This window comes from Panthera pardus, unplaced genomic scaffold (genome assembly GCF_024362965.1).
Source record: "Panthera pardus isolate Hobbes unplaced genomic scaffold, ASM2436296v1 HiC_scaffold_7, whole genome shotgun sequence".
NCBI classification, from domain to species: Eukaryota; Metazoa; Chordata; class Mammalia; order Carnivora; family Felidae; genus Panthera; species Panthera pardus.
This window is the reverse complement of record NW_026527002.1, coordinates 11,612,989-11,631,184: the sequence shown is the minus strand read 5'-3', so window position 1 is coordinate 11,631,184 and position 18,196 is coordinate 11,612,989.

Genomic DNA, 18,196 nt, shown 5'->3' with positions numbered 1-18,196 from the left:
ATAACTCTTAGTATTGCATAAGTATTTAAAATTACTGTGAGGGACTAAAGGCGTAGTCAATTTATAACTTCATATTTTAAAAGTCACTTCCATTCCATGCTCTATTTTATGTCTCTACCTTTATTTTTTTCCCCACATGTAATTCATCATGTTTTGTTGTATTTTCTCATATGCCTATATGCTATCTTAAATCCTCTTTGAAACGATACAGAGTATAAGTAAAAATAATAGAAACTTCATATGAAACATTTTATTTAGCCTCCAAAATCCGAAAACATTTTTCAAGAAAATTCCTCAGGCAGAATGATATAAATAAACCTCTTTCTCCCTAAGTAGTGGTATACTTCCTGGGATTTTCCATTCAGTTTGATTATCAGCTATTTCGCTCCTTTGAGAATGAATTCTGATAACATCATCTCTCAGTCGTGCATCATATATGGTCTGAAGATCAAAACCATGAAATTTAAAGATTGTTAAACCACATTTTCTAAGGTCTCCTCATTGAAGTTCTCCATGACGTTTTTTTTTTTATAACAGTTTTTTTTAACGTTTATTTTTTGAGAGACAGAGCATGAGCAGGGGGAGGGGAAGAGAGAGAGAGAGGGAGTCACAGAATCTGAAGCAGGCTCCAGGCCCTGAGCTGTCAGCACACGGCCCGAGGCGGGGCTCGAACTCACGAACTCTGAGATCATGACCTGAGCCGAAGTCGGACGCTTAACCGACTGAGCCATCCGGGCACCCCAACATGACATTTTAAAATACAGTGTTAAATCGGAATTTCGCATTTACCATTCCCAACCACACTTTTCTTGTGTTTAAATTTTCTCTGGTTTTGATTGCTCTCAGACTGTGGAAGGGGGGGGAGCTGTGAAGTAGTTTGGATGGGAGAGGGGTGGTTAGAAATACTGTAATCCACAGGTTCTTTAGTTTCCATGGCCCCTTAGCTAGTCCTTGATTGCACTCAGAGGCTCTGTGATCCTCAACAAATTGTATGCAAAATGTTGTATGTATTTGCATATGTGTAATTTCATGAGAGAGATTCTTGCACAGGTCCATGACCCAGAAATAATTAAGAACTACTGTGAAATATTTTCTTTCAGCCATTTTTAAATGCCATGATGGAACTAATTTTCCAGCAAATGCTTAATATTTATTAAGTATTACTGAGCTTAATAAGCTCAGTGGCAGTGTTGGAAAAAGAAAGAAGTAGGTTCAAATCCTGATTTTACTATTTATCAGTTGATAAATTGATAGATAAATTACTAACCGCTCTAAGCCTTAGCTGAGATGACACAAAGTGTCTAGCACAATGTCACGTTCATAGTAGACATTAAATAAGCACATTATTTCCCCTTTCCTTTCATCCTCTCCCAGTCTCTCACCTCTAACCTCTCACTAAGGATGGTTAGGAGTTACATGAGCCCAAAGTAGATTAGTCCCCTTGCGCGAAGCCATGGATAGCTTTGCCCTACAAAGCCTACAGGAGAGGTAATGTATCATTTTAGAGGACAGAATTTTGTTCTGGGAAATGAGAGTACGTTTTTACAGAGGGAGAGCCATTTAAGTTGGGCCTTAAAGGGCATCATCATCTTTCATAGTGATTGCTGTACCTGAGTCATTTCAGATACTCCAACAGCCCTCTCCTTTGTACTTTGCTCCCTTTATCCACCTCATCTGCCATTTATATCCTAGTTGGGGGCGGACTTAATATTCCCTGTTTCATTTTCTATTTGTGGCCTCTTCGTGACCACTTGTCAAAGCCAGAAATGACTATTTTCTCTCTTCCACTCCATTCTGCTCATCTTTCAAAAGCTTAATTGAAGAGTACACATTTAATGATCACAAATTAATATCCCCAGTCAATGCGTGTGTAGGTGTTTGAAGAAACTTTCTTTTATGTGTAGGCTATTCTTTTTTCCAGTGGACTGATCATTTGTAATAGGAAGGACGTAATAAGTGCACAGACAAGAGGAACAGTGAATATTGGAATAATAATAAGCTTATGTTATAAAATAGTAGCTTAAAAAGTATAACTACATAGAATAATTTAATAATTAATCTTTAAAAAACTTTAAACTGAGTTAAAACCCAGGGTAGTGTTCTTAATTAACTACTTTTCTAAGTCCTTTACATCTGCCTCATGCTTTCAGCAGAGAAAGTGGTGTAGAGACAGCCCAATGTTGAATTCCAGGAGGCCTCTGTCTTCTCTGCCACTAACTGGCTGATTTTGAGAAAATTCTCTTCAAACTTTTTGTCATCTGTTCAACAGAGATAATAATTCTGGTCGCTTACATAATGAACTTGCAGAGAGGTAGATGCAAGAACACTCTGAAAAGCATGTCATTACCAGGAGTAAGTATATATGCCAAATTGCAGGTGAATGATTTTTTGCAAATGTATATAAGCATAATAAAACACCACCTCCTACAGAGCCATATACCATCAGCAGTGTGTTATTACCTGCAATGTTAGTTTTTTGGTCAGCAGAGACTAGAGCATGAAATTGCTTCAAACCCTTCTCTCCATTTGTCTCTAATGTGTTCCAGGTCCCGGGTTAATTGGTAGGTGTTCCTTGTTTTGGAAAAGTTGGGTTTGGAATGGGAACAGGGACGCATGAAGAGTTTGGCTCACATTGGCTGAAGACAGAACCGCTCCCTGTCCCGTGAGTGCTTCCATTTCTTTTCATCTTGCTCCCTAAAGGTCTTCAAATTTTGAAAAAGAGAAATCCATTTTCTCTCCATTGTTGAAGAAATGATAAGCTAGCTGTGTCCCAGTGGGAGATGTGGACACAGAAAACCTTCTGTCACTGATGTCTTTTGAGTGAGAAGGGATCTTAAAAATTAAGTGGTGCAGGGAATTATGAGATCACATTTCAACCCTCTGCTGTCTCCCCCTCCCACCTGTGTAATTTTTATCTCTGCTTCTCACAATCTCACTATTAGAAATTTCAACATATGGACAGAGGAAAATGATCACCACAGAATCATATTTCACTTGTAATCTAGAGAAAACAGAAGTGTATTTCCCCAAAGTAATTTTTAAAAACAAAAGGGGGCACCTGGGTAACTCGCTTGGTTAAGTGTCCAACTTCAGCTCAGGTCATGATCTCGCAGTTCGTGGGTTTGAGCCCCGGGTCAGTCTCTGTGCTGACAGCTCAGAGCCTGGAACCTGCTTCAGATTCTGTGTCTCCCTCTCTTTCTGCCCCTCCCCTGTGCACACTCTGTCTCTCTCTCTCAAAATAGATTAAAAAAAAAAAAAAAAACATTAAAAAAGAGAAAAAAATAAAAAAGTTATTATGGGTCACCTGGCTGGCTCAGTTGGAAGAGTGTGTGACTCTTCATCTCGGGGTCATGAGTTTGAGCCCCACATTGGTCTAGAGATGACTTAAATAAATAAAATTTAAAAAATAAAATAAAAGTTATTAAAAGAATAAATATGTTCTTCAAAATTTAGATTATACCTAAAGGCTCATATTAAAAAACTTGCAAGGCTATGGGGCGCTTGAGTGGCTGAGGCAGGTAAGTGGCTGACTCTTAGTTTCAGCTCACATCATCATCTCACAAATGGAATCGAGCCCCACATCAGGCTCTGCGCTAATAATGCGGAACCTGCTGGACTTCTGTCTCTCTCCCTCTCTCCTGGCCCCTCCCCCCATCTTTCTCAAATCAATCAGTCAATCGATAAACTTAAAAATCTGCAAGGCTAATAATTTAGGTTTGTGCCAAGAATTACTGCTGCACTTCTGCTCTTTTAAATTCTCAACTTGGGGAATCTAGGGATCGATTCTCAAGAACGTCTTCAAATAAACATAATGAGAAAGTACAGTACAACCTTAAAACAGCAATAAACATTTATTGTCGTACAATTTTTGTGCATTAGAAGTCTAGGAGCAGCTTAGCTGGGTGGTTCTGGCCTGGGCTCTCACATGGGGTTGCAGTTCATCTTTCAGTCAAGGCTGCGGTCCTCCGAAGGCTTGGCGGGCTGGAGCTCCACTTCCAAGATGGCTCCAGCACTGTTGGCTGTTGGCAGAAGCCCTAGTTCTACACCACATGGACCTTTCCACAGGACTGCTCGAGTATCCTCCACATGGCGGCTGATCACAAGCCCAGAACCCTAATGTCTCCCATGACCCAGCCTCAGAAGTTGTATACCATCAACTTTCACTTCTGGTATATTTTTTTGGTCCCGTGGACGCACTGTGATAAAATGTAGGAAAGGACTACCCAGGGCGTTCACACCAGAGGCAGGGGTCACTGAGGGTTATCTTAGAAGTCATCCTAGAAGCATCACAACCTGAAGAAATCAAGAAGTGAAAACAGGAATCTAATAAATGTCTCACTATCTGAAATCAGATACTTTGGGGTCAAATTAGGTCCATTTAACCTATCTGCAATAAAATTTTACTCTGAATGGATGCGTCGATGAAGTTTATTCTGGTTTTGGCACTTCTAAAAACATGTTATATATTTGCTTATTTATTTATTTATTTATTTATTTATTTATTTATTTATTTATTTTAAGTAGGCTTCGTGCCCTGGGTGGAGCCCAATGCGGGGCTTGAACTCATGACCCTGAGACCAAGACCTGAGCTGAGATCAAGAGTCAGACACCCAACTGACTGACCCACCCGGGCGCCCCCTAAAAATATTTTATTTATTTATTTGTTTATGTATTTATTTTTTAATGTCTATTTTTGAGAGCGGGAGAGCACTTGTGCAAGCATGCACGGGGGAGGGGCAGAGAGAGAGGGGAACAGAGGATCCGAATCAGGCTTCTTGTGGACAGCAGAGAGCCCAATGCAGGACTCAAACTCGCGAACCAAACCATGAGATCACCCCCTGAGCCAAAGTCAAATGCTTAACACACCCCTAAAAATATTTTAGATAAAGGACCTGAAAAATAATAATTTTACAATTCGAAAAGGTAGAGAAAACATATTTTTCAGTTTTTAAAAATTATATTTCAAAGCAACTGTTTTGAGGACAGAATACAATGACAAAGTAGCTCCCAAGTAGGGTTTTATTTTTAAAGTTGCTGTTGCTTCTATCCCAAGTCCTTAAGGATTCATGCGTTTCAACAGAATAAGCAAATTATCTCCATCTTCTCATTAACTTCTTTGAATAATTTTATGGGAACTCAGTAATTTTTCTACCTACAAGAAGTCTTGTATCCAAATATTACAGCAGTTGATTATGCATTTTAAGTTTCAGGTTGGAAAAAATCTAGAGTAAGCATGTGTAGAGGAAACCTTTAGTTAAACAAGTTTAAGGTACAAATAGAACTTGACTATCATCTTATTCCCTAAAAGTAGGCTTTTCTGATACCAGAGGTTAGTAATCTTCATTAGAAGAACTGCATCAGTCTGGCATCTTATCTTGAAGTCTTCATTACTAGACAGCAGAGAACATTTTTTTTTTTACCCTTAGTAAATGGGTAGTATTTAAATTTTCTTGATACAAATTACACAAAAGTGTCTGCTAGAAAGGCAGATTACTTGGCACTGATACACTGTGCTTTGTGTTACTTTTTCCTTTTGAAAAACCGATTACAGACAGAGAACTCTCTTTGGAACTAGAGGGCTCCTCTCTTTGAAACAACTGAATGCAGTTCTGTAAGGTCACGCTTTCATTTCACCCCAGAAGACATTCAATCCAAACACGAAATATGAGATTTCTCATCTGAACTCAGAGATAAGCCATTTTGCTTCTTTATAGAAATACAGACTAATTACTAACTGAACCTCCCAAACTGAATTACTTACCTTTTCTTTCTTGGAACCAAGCAGACATGAAGAAGTAAATGTATATAACATATTCTATTAGGAGTGACCCAGGATACAGGAAATAGAAACTGGACTCAGTGTACAGACAACCCTCAGTTAACATTTATTCACTTAAAATTTTGAAGTCACCAAGTCGCTAAAGTAAACAACTAATGATTAATTTTAATACAAGAAAGAATTATTTGAGACCTGCCATTTACATGCCAGGAACTAAGGATACAGAAAGAGGAAGAGATTTATTTTGACCCTAATAAAGCTTAAGTTCAGGGTCCCTCGCTTGCATGAAACCCTTCCAAGGTGAATATGTTCACGTGGATAAGTTTCTCTTTGGGAGGTAAAATTTGCGAAAGTAAGACATTTAAATTTTTTTTACGTTTATTTATTTTTGAGACAGAAAGAGAGCATGAACAGGGGAGGGTCAGAGAGAGGGAGACACAGAATCTGAAACAGGCTCCAGGGTCTGAGCTGTCAGCACAGAGCCTGACGCGGGGCTTGAACTCACGGACCGCGAGATCATGACCTGAGCCGAAGTCGGCCGCTTAACCGACTGAGCCACCCAGGCGCCCCTTAAATTTTTTTTAATGTTTATTTACTTTTGAGGGAGAGAGAGACAGAGTGTGAGCAGCAGAGGGGCAGAGAGAGAAACACAGAATCAGAAGCAGGCTCCAGGCTCCGAGCTGTCAGCACAGAGCCCGACGCCGGCTCAAACTCACAAGCTGTGAGATCATGACCCAAGCTGAAGTCAGATGTTCAACCGACTGAGCCACCCAGGCGCCCCAAGACATTTACACCTTAATCAGTAAATTTTGTTTTCGTACTCATTTCAGACCTCCTATTTATCACATTTGCCCTTGTGTTGGGAGATACTACAGTATCCACAATTATTATTTTTGGGGTACTGATGAAGGGAGAGTTGAATTGAGACACATTTGGCCTCAGAGGGTACATTTATTCAATCACTTGTGTGTATAGTTGAATTACTGCAAGTTGTCCATTGTAGAAACGGCTTCCAGGAATACTGTAATCCCTAGTGTGCTGATTCATACCACATCACATGGTGTAGAGGCCATGTCTTAATATAAGCAAGTCCTACTGGATTAGTGTTCTATTATGGAGTAACAAATAACACATAGTAGCAATTCTGCCCCGCAGAACTGTAACCCATCTGCATGGTGGTGATGTGTTCTCCACTCAAGGTCTCAAAAGGCTAAAACCAAGATGTCAGCTTAGTTGCATTCTCTTGTGGGGTCCTTTTCCAAGCTTACATGATATGGCAGAATTAAGTTTCTTGCTGTTGTATGATTGACATCCCTATTTCCTTGCTGGCTGTTATCCAGGCACTGCTCTCAGCAACTAGAGGCTGCCTGTATCCATGGCTGACTCCATCTTAAAAGCCAACAATCAACAATCTGTTTTTCATTTTTAATATCTCATGCTTTGAATCTCTTTGTCAGGAAGGCAAAGTCCTTTTAAGGACTCAACTGGTTAGGTCTTGCCCACCCAGGATATTGTCCTCTCTTGAAGTCAACTTACTTGGGACATTAATTACATCTGTAAAATCCTTTCACTGCAGCATCTAATTTACTTTATTTTCCTTATATTTTAATTTTTTAAAAAATTTACATCCAAATTAGTTAACATATAGCGCAACAATGATTTCAGGAGTAGATTCCTTAATGCCCCTTACCCATTTAGCCCATCCCCCCCTCCCACAACACCACCAGTAACCCTCAGTTTGTTCTCCATATTTATGAGTCTCTTTTGTTTTGTCCCCCTCCCTTTTTTTATATTATTTTTGCTTCCCTTCCCTTATGTTCATCTGTTTTGTTTCTTAAAGTTCTCATATGAGTGAAGTCATATGATATTTGTCTTTCTCTGACTAATTTCACTTAGCATAATACCCTCCAGTTCCATCCACGTAGTTGCAAATGGCAAGATTTCATTTGTTTTGATTGCTGAGTAATAAATACTCCATTGTGTATGTGTGTGTGTGTGTGTGTGTGTGTGTGTGTGTATATATATATATATATATATATATATATATATATATATATCACTTCTTCTTTATCCATTCATCCATCGATGGACATTTGGGCTCTTTCCATACTTTGGCTATTGTTGATAGTGCTGCTCTAAACATGGGGGTGCATGTGTCCCTTCGAAACAGCACACCTGAATCCCATGGATAAATGCCCAGTAGTGCAATTGCTGGGTCGTAAGGTAGTTCTATTTTTAGTTTTTTGAGGAACCTCCATACTGTTTTCCAGAGTGGCTGCACCAGCTTGCATTCCCACCAACAATGCAAAAGAGATCCTCTTTCTCCTCATCCTCGCCAACATCTGTTGTTGCCCGAGTTGTTAATATTAGCCATCCTGACAGGTGTAAGGTGGTATCTCATTGTGGTTTTGCTTTGTATTTCCCTGCTGATGAGTGAAGTTGAGCATTTTTTCATGTGTTTGTTGGCCATCTGGATGTCTTCTTTGGAGAAGTGTCTATTCATGTCTTTTGCCCATTTCTTCACTGGATTATTTGTTTTGATTGGACAACTGGAAGAAAGTTTGTGTATAGAAGGGAGTGGAAGGATTGGGGGACATCTTGGATTTCTGCCTACCACACTTACTATGCCCAGCACTGGACATATGAGGGTTAGTGGAAGGTGTGCCTCCTATAAAGTTTTTCAAAACAGAAAATATATCTTCAAAGACTTGGAAGAAAAATTCAAGCCTAAATAAAATGAAAATTTATTCAAAAAGCTTATGCAGCTCTAATATCTCATTTTAACTGCATTTTTTTTATTAAAACAAAAACAGAATTACAGACTCCTAATTTATTCATTAGAAACCTAAAGGTTTTTATTTATTAAAAACAAAGCATTCATAAAAAATTAAGACCATGCAATAAAAATAATAAAAAGAACCGATAACGTTAATAAAAATTATCATATCACGGAGAATTAAATTGTAACAAAAGATTTTACAGAACACATAAGTTGTTCATTACAAGGAAGAAACAAATTTGGGGGCACCTGGGTGACTCAGTCGGTCAAACATCCAACTTCGGCTCAGGTCATGATCTTGCATTTTGTGAGTTCAAGCCCTGTGTTGGGCTCTGTGCTGACCCCTCAGAGCCTAGAACCTGCTTAGGATTCTATGTCTCCCTCTTTCTCTGCCCCTCCCCTGCTCATGCTCTGTCTGTCTGTCTATCTGTCTCTTTCTCTCTCAAAAAATAAACGTAAAAAAAAAGAAAGAAATTTTGAGAAGAGGCAATAAGTAGGTTAAGTGCCTGTTTTGGGCTCAGAGGAGAGGGACCCTGGTCTGATCCCTCTACTTGAGAACACCTTGCACATTACAAATACTGAAGAGATCGTGAGTTTTCTTTCTGACGTCATGGGAGAGGTTGGTAACCGGCAGAGGATCAGAGGTTATGAGAGGAGGAAGTGAAAGGAGTGCTGCCCCTGAGGCTGGAGGAGACAGACTGAGAGCAGAAGAGTGTTTGGGTGAGGAGGAGAGCTGCAACCCGGCCCATGGAAGCCAGGGAATGGGGAGCTGATTCAAGCTGGCCACCCGAAGTCACCCAGGTAGGTGTCTAGGCAGATAAGGATCCCTAGACACTTGTTCTTTTTTCCCTCTCTTCTGCTCAGCTGGGGGAGCTTTGAGAGGTGAACTTCCAGAAGGGAATGGATTTTTGTGAGGTAAGAGAGAAGGCAGGCGCCCACCCTGGCTCCATGAGGAACTTGACCAGGTCACTCCTCTTCTGGTTTCCTGGTGGGTCCGGGGACCACCCGAGGGTCCAGGTCTCGCCAACCCCAGCTTGCTGACTGTGTGTCCAGAAGGACCTGGAAAGAGAGAAATTAAGCACCCTTCCTAGGTATTCTGCTTGATGAACAGGGTAATGCAATTAATTGATGTAGAAGACCAGTGTGGGAAAGAGGGAGAGAATCAGGGTTCTGTTCTGGGCATACTGAAATGCCAACAGACATTTAAGTGCAGATGTCAAATGAGCACTTTGAGTCTGGAGCTTGTGGGGAGTGGTCTTAGCCAGAGACAGAAATACCCTGTAGCTGGTACTATTGTTGGAGACAAATGTTTTTTCAAGTGCTTGATAGACAGTTGTACTTCCTCCACTACAGATTATGTACTTGTAACGTCTACGTATTCATCTATTAAGTCTCTGACAATTATTGTTAAAAATTCCCTATTTGGCTTTACACAACTGAAAATGTGTGCCAGACCATGCCAAATCATCTAATCTTCACGACAAATCTGATGGTTTATTTCAAATCTTTATTTTATAGAGAAAGAGATGAAGGCTTAAAGAGATTAAATAATTTCTCATGGCATGACAGCTATTAAGTGGCCGTGCTGGCAGCTGGATATACGGGTCTAATGAGAGTTCTGACCTCCACACACAAATTTAGAAGTCATCAGCACATAACACCTAAGAAAAACGTATTTGTCCTCCACAAGGAGGTGATGGATGTGTTCTGTTCACCAAGAAGGGATATACTGGGTCTCCCAAGAGAACTCACAGGATGGTGTATATAGTAAATCAGGATTAGAAGCCTGATTTCTCTGCACATCAAGAGAGAATCCATCTTTCAGGAATGGACTCCCATTAACCTCATTGATGAGTCTGGTTTTTAAATGCAAAATGTCAAATTGCAATGAAAAATCACTGTCCCAGAACGACAGGAATATGTAGAGTCCGTGCAACTAGTTTGCTCTTATTCTGGACAAAGGAGAAAGCATATGGCCACATCCAATGACTTTAAGCTAAGAGAACGAGACGTCCCTCTCACTTTGGGGATAGTCTTTCCAGGGAAGAACATGTGGCTGATCAGCTCATTCGCTCTCTCATTTTATCATCCGGTTGTCTCCTTCTGACCTGCATGACGTATCCATTTGGCCTCTGACGGCATTTATAACCCTGGCCCAATGTCCTTAACCAAGTACCAAACACTTTGATGCATTGAGAACTCCCCCGAGGCGTAGTTCAATAGAGAATGCCAACTTTTATCTCGGCGATCTTCCTTCTTCCAGCCTCTAAGGCTGACCAACCTTCCTTCTGATAGATAGTCACTTCAGATACTTGAACAAATTCAATCAAATTACCATCAAGCCATGGCCCTGGGATCCAATCTGGATCTTTAGGTCATTTCCATAACTTTATTTTGCAGTATATTAAGCCCTCAGCCTCATTAATTACCAGCCATGTGATGTGGCCAAGGCTTTTAGTCCATCTGCACCTTAGTTTCTTAGTCTATGAAGCGGGGAAACAATATCAAAGTCATAGGGTTACTGTGCAGTTCCCGGGATGTGGGAAGCTCTCAGTGGGTTTTCTGCTATTATCATCATTATACGTTGAATTTTAACATTAACTCTCTCCAGCACAGAGCCAAATACAGGGCTTGAACTCGTGACCCTGAGGTCAAGAACTGAGCTGAGACTGAGGGCTGGACACTTAACCGACCGAGGCACCCAGGCACCCCGAACATTAGCTCTCAAGGTACAAATTTATTTCCAAGTTCTTAGGTGAAACCTTGACTATGATGGCAGTCACAGGTGATTTCAAGGATAAAAAAATGAGGCAGTGGCTTGGTAACATGAGCTTTAACATTAAATGGAAAAACAAATATTCAGAGAAATTTTTAAAAATTAGGCTGGAAACATTATGCCATGTTTTATTTCTTTTTTTAAAATTCTTATTGTAATATCCCCCTTTTAGTAGTTTGGTAAAGCTCATGGATGCCTTCTCGAAATGATTTTAAAGATATGAAATAAAATATAGCACGTTACAAGAAATTAAATTATATTAGAATTATTACCCAAATATTCCCCAAATTTGTGTTAGAGTAATATATGATCTTCCTTATTAACACATTAAATAAAAAGTTCTAACAAGAGGTCTAATAATGACCATAATTAGCAGTTGGGATAAGTGTATATAATATGACAAGAATCTGTACCAATTATATTGTATAGTGAAAACATCTATATTTCTATCGGTGACAAAGCCATAACTGCTGCTCATACTGTGTTTTGTTGACAACAATCATAATGGAAGAAAGTATTAAATTTCAGCTGGAGCTAATATAAAAATAAAGATGCAATTTCTCCATATTTATATGGTTCATGGACCTCAGTTTAGGAAACTATGTGTCAGAGGATGGAAGTACAGACACCAAAAGAAGAGAGAATTTTTGAGGGAGGAACTGATTCATGCAGTCAGCGGAAAGATTAGAAATTATGAAGATGAAAATGCTGATTGGGTTTATCATTTAGGAGATCATTGGTGAACAGTGAAGTTTCATTAGAGCAGTTGGGGGTATAAATCAGATAACAGTAGTTTAAGGATGAGTGGGGGAAGGGAGTAGAAACACGAGGAACTGGAGAAATAAACACAGACATCACTTTGAAGGGGCTTAGCTGGGAAGGGCTTGAGAGGGAAGTACCATAAGTATAAAGTGTATGAGCCCAAGGGAGGGTTTGTTTAGTAGGAGAGAGGTCTGCGAGCGTGCTTTGCGCAAAGAGCCATAGAAAGGGGGAGGCTGGACAGTCAAGACAGAATGAAAGTGCATGATGGAGAGAGACGTCTGATGAGGCAGGAGGCGTGGGGACCAAGAGAGCAAGCAAAGGAATCCACTCTGGACTGAAAGAGGAACACTGCTTCTGCAGAGAGGACGGAACCACGTGGAAGCCAACGCAGAGAAGAAGCTGGAGTAGCGACTAGAAAGGAAAATTTTGAAATCAAAATCTGTGCCTTTGTCCTACCCTTTGCTGCCATTAGCCCATTTGGGGTAATGTTCTCTACTCTAAGCAGAGGCAGTAGGATCTAAAAGCTTATGTAGCAGGTGGGATGCTTACTTCTATAAACAACAGAAAGCCCAGCATTTGGGATTTATTGTTTAACTTTGTTGGCCTGAGGAATAAAGGTGATTTAGTGGTTAACTCAACTGAGAAAGTCCAGAGATAAGTGAGCGGTCAGCTGTAGCATAGCTGCCTTTTTAAGAGCCTTTCAGCTCTGCTTGCCTCTAGGATTTGGCTTCAGGTTGGCAGCTGCGTGGCTGAGGAGGTCCAGGGTGCACCACCATACAGGGAAAGTTCCAGGGCAAACAAGTTGTTTCCTCCAGGTGTGTTCTTTTCAGAGAACTCACTAGCAGGCCTCCCCCTACAGCCCATTGGCCCAAATTGCGTTCCCATTCCTGGACCATTCCCTGTGACAGAGAAATTTCATTCCGCCGTTGGCTTACCAACCACTGGGTAAGTTCCTGAACCATTACCAGCCCAAGGCACCGCACTCCCTAAGATGCCGCCATTCTCAAGCAGAGCATTGACACAGGCAAGTGTATGTCGGATATTATGAGTTGTCAGAATGCTTTCCAGCAGAAGCCAGAGATGTAAAACATGCTAAGATAGATGGCGTAGTCCTGCAGAGTGAACAGCTGGCCAGCCTGAAATGGTAATTGTGCCCTGCTGCTAAGAAATCCTTCTGTAGACAAAGAGACCCACCCTTGAATTTCACTGGCTTCATAGGGAGGTGTGGTACAATAAAACATATATTTGGTCCTTGTCCCTGATTCCTGGCACAGAGCTCCTAAAACACTCGGAATTTTGTGAGCAACAGGAGTATCTTTTGTTTTTCATAAGGAGCTCCTTTTATTACACTTGATAATGCTAATTGATGTGAAATTTTGTGGTCCTGGAGCAAATGTTCAATAAAGAATTCTTGAGATGCCTTCTGTGCAAAAAAGGGTGGTGGGCAGGACCCGTGGGCAGAAAGAGGTGCACTGAGGCTGTGAGGAGTGACTGATTTAAAAAAAAAATTACGATTATTTGCTTACTTATTTTGAGAGATAGAATGTGAGTCAGTGGGGAAGGCAGAGAGAGAGAGAGAGAGAGAGAGAGAGAGAGAGAATCCCAAGCAGGCCCCAAGCTGTCACCATGGAGCACAACACAGGGCTTGAATTCATGAACCATGAGATCGTGACCTGAGCTGAGATCATGACGTGAACCCAAATCAAGAGCAGGATGCTTAATCCACTGAGTCACCCAGGGGCCCGGGAGTGACTGATTATATACTTCCAACTTGGGAGGGGGTTAGGGGTAGAGTAAGTGTCTAAGGGATTAAGAAGCAAGGTTTCTAAGACCTTGGGGGGTCATTTACTACTGTCTAGTAAAATCTTCACCATGAGACCCTTCAGATGTATGTCAGTGGGCCATATGCTTGGAGGATGATTGCTAATCTCTATCTTGGGGTGTAGAGAGACAAAGGAAATTTCCAAGGAGATTTTTATATGTTAATGAAGACTTCCAGGATCCTGGAGGTCCAGCTAATGTCAAGCTAAGGTTGCCTTTTGACCCTAGCAAAAGTATTAACATTGAGGCAGTTGAGTTCGTGGAGGAAGGTCACTTAGCCTGTCTCAAGGACTTGTCAATGTGCTGTGAGTTGAATAAGGAGAAATCTGAGGGGCTGCTGGGTTGGTGAACACATGGAGGTGCTGGGAGGCTGGTACTTCCTGAAAGTGCTTCTCTTTCAATTGGCTGTTCCCAAGTAGTATCCTTTTATAATAAAAGGGCAAATGCCAGTGAATGTTTCCCTGGGCTTTGTGAGGACTTCTAGCAAATTATCAGACCTGAAGAGGGGGTCCTGGGCAGTCAGCAATAGAGGTGGCTCCTGGGACTTGCAGTTGGTGTCTAAAGTGGGGGCAGTGTCATGGGTCTGAAGCCTCAAACTGTGAGATCTGATGGTATCTCCAAGTAATGGTAGAATTGAGTTAAAATTTTAGGGTACCCAGTTGATGTCTGCTGAGAATTGGAGAATTACTTGGTGGGGTTGGAAAACACCCTAGGAGGATATGGATATCTGAACAAGAATCTGGAAGGAGGGGGGTGAGCAGGTACAGGGGAGGCAACCAACAACAGCTACTATAAGTATCACAGACCTCAGAAGCCAAGAGCCGGGGGTTCAAATCCTGGCTCTACCTCTTTGCAGCTGTGTGATCTTGGACAACTTAATGAACCTTTAAAAGCCTTATTTTCTTTAATGAGAAAAAATAGAATAGCTTCCTCACAGATTAGTCAGTGGATTAATGAGAGAATGCATACAAAGAGTCTTAAATATCCTGGCCCGCAGAAGGGACTCGGTGCATGTTTCCTTCCTTCCTGTTTTTCAGTGCATTAGTTTACGGTTTAGCCACCTGATAATATCTGAAGGGATCAGCACTTTGCTGTTTCCAACAAATGTTTTTTGAGGCGCTAATATCTTCTAATGAGAGCCTGAGCCATCATTGAAACCATTAGATCAGGAACATTACAGATGGTCCCTGTACAATGTGTTCATGTCACAGATGGTTCACAATAGCAAATCTGTATTAATAAGCATGAATAGACATATCAGTTTTAGCTTTGGGCTTTCATTTCCTCCTTAAGTATACTATTGTTATATAAAATAAATAAAATATGCACACATATTTTCATATGTTTCATCATTAGGTGAAGATGTATAATTGATGTGGAGAACAAAGACAGAAGAAATACAGAAAAAAGGGTTCCTAGGTGGCTCAGTCGGTAAAGCATTCAACTTTTGATTTCAGCTCAGGTCTTGATCTCAGAGTCGTGTGTGAGTTCAAGCCCTGCATTGGGCTCCATGCTGGGCATAGAGCCTACTTAAAAAAAAAAAAAAAAAAAAAAAAAAAATATATATATATATATATATATATACACACACATATGTACATATATACACACATATATATGTATATATATACATATGTGTGTGTGTATATATATATACACACATATGTGTGTGTATGTGTATATATCTACACATATATATGTGTATATATCCTATATATAAGGAATTAATGACAATTAATGACAACTAATTAATTAAAAGTTAAACTTCCTTATAACTTACAGCCCGTTGGCACGCACTTGAGACAGGCTGAGTGACCTTCCTCCAGGAACTCAACTGCCTCAATGTTACTACTTTGCTAGGGTCAAAAGGCAACCTTAACTTGGCATTATCCAGACCTACAGGATCCTGTAAATCTTCTTTAACATATAAAAATCCCTTTGGAAACTTCCTTTATCTCTACACCCCCTAGATGTTAGCAATCATCCTGTAAGCGTATGGCCCCCTGATTTACATTTGAAGGGTCTCATGGATAAGGTTTGCTAGATAGTAGTAAATGACCCTTCAAGGTCCTGGAAACCTTACTTCCAGATTCCTAACAGACTTATGCTAAGCCCTTCCCAACCTGAAAGTATATAATCAGTCACTCCTCACCACCCCAGTGCAGCTCTTTCTGCCCAAGGTCCTGTCCCGGTGCTTTGATAAAATCACCTTTTTTGCACCAAAGACATCTCAAGAATTCTTCCTTGAACATTTGCTCTGGGGCCCCAAAATTTCACATCATAATGACCCTCATTCTACTGCATCTTCTTGCCTTCAAACACAGGCTTTTGTGCATTCTGTTCTCCCTGTTTGGAAGGTAACCCTTACTTTTCTTTTGGAGTCCATGTAAATCATCAGTTTTTCTGGAAAGCCTCTCAATTTTCCAGACTAGATAGGGCCTTTTGTTATTGTTTTCATAGCTTTGTGTTTTTGTTATCTATTGCCATGTCACTAACCAACCCCCCCCCCACCACCCTGAAATTCAATGGTTTAAATACTAATGGTATTATTTACCATGATTCGTTTGATCAGGTGGTTCTTCTGCTTCCCATGGTCTTTACTGAGGTGCTAAGGTAGCTGGAAGGTCACAAGCCTGGCATATCATGCTGGCCACCTGCTGGGAGTTTAGCTGGAGTTGTTATGTTTGTAATATCCCAATAGTTACATGGCCAAACCAATGTCAACATGGAAGGGGATGGTACACAGGGAAGAATACCAGGAGGGATGATTCCTTGAGGGCCACCCAAATCTAACCCATCCAGTGAACCTTTCCTTCTTAGTACTCATCATTGTTTACAATTATATATTTGGACATGTTTTTTAAATTCTTTTAATGTTTATTTTTGAGAGAGAGAGTGAGAGAGAGAGGCAGAGCAGGAGTGGGGGAAGGGTAGAAAGAGAGAGGGAGACACAGAATCTGAAGCAGGCTCCAGGCTCTGAGCTGTAAGCACAGAGCATGATGTGGGGCTCGAACCCACAAACCGCCAGAAGATGACCTGAGCCGAAGTCCAACGCTTAACTGACTGAGCCACCCTGGCGCCCCTACAATTATATATTTGGATGTGTTATTGTAATCTCTCTCTCAACAAACTCCAAGACCCACGAAAACAGGGATATTTTGGGGTTTTACTAACCACTGTGGAACACGCCGTTAAATGCACTTTATTTTTAATTTTTAAATTTAATTTTACTTTATTTTTGGCACTTTAAAGGTTTTGAAGAGACTCAAGTGACTGAGAACTTAACCACAGGTGCCACCATGCAGGGCTTGCAAAAGAGATTGGTCCACGGGTGACCTGACCATTGCTAGTTGATTACCCGCCTCCATACCATTCTGGAGACAGTTGCAGGTGTTCTGTGCTCCCTCCCCTTCTTGGCTGAGGGGTCAGGGGTGCTTCTCTCTCACCTCCAGTCCAGTGAGAGGGATTTCAAGAACTATTTGGAGAACTTAACATGTGACCCCTAGATTCTGATGCACCATCCCTGCTAACCTCTCATTGCTTGCAGGCCCCAGTGTTGTTCATGGGCATCAGATCCTGCAAGGAACCTTCAGGAACCTCTTGCCGGGCACTCACTCTGAATGGAGGAATCTCTACGTGTCCGGAGCAGACACCCAATAGTGTCTTCTGTGAAACAACATGAGCTCTATTTACTGAGTTCCATCCATGTACCACAGACATCACATATATTATTTCTAATTCCTATGACAACCCTGCAAGGTGGGTAGGTTTCATTCACCTTTCACAGATGAGAAAACTAAGGTTGGAGTACTTATCCAAGATCACACAGCTAATAAGTAGCAGAGTGGGCTTTGAACCTAGGTCGATCTGTCATCAAAATCCATGTCCTTTGACTAGTGCCCCGCTGTCACAGGTCAGGCAGACGTGGAGAAAAGGTCTTTGGGAGAAGACACAGAGACCCAGTTTGAGGGGTAAGATATTTACTAGGGATCAACACTCATGAAAGAAAGTGGGGAAAGCCGTACTAGCAGGTGGAGAGGCTATGCTGCATTGCAGGCCTCAGCTACCCTGCGGGAGCTCTGGAACAAATTTGTCCCCCTTCAGGCGGAAGGCTGGGCCTTATGCCTCTGCCTCACCAGGCCCAGGAAGCAGGCTGCCCTGACTTGATGGTTAGTTTTTGTGTTAACTTGACTGGGATATGGGGTGTCCCGGTATTTGACTAAATGTTATTTCTGGCTGCGTCTGTGGGAGTGTTTCTGGATGAGATTAGTATTTGAAT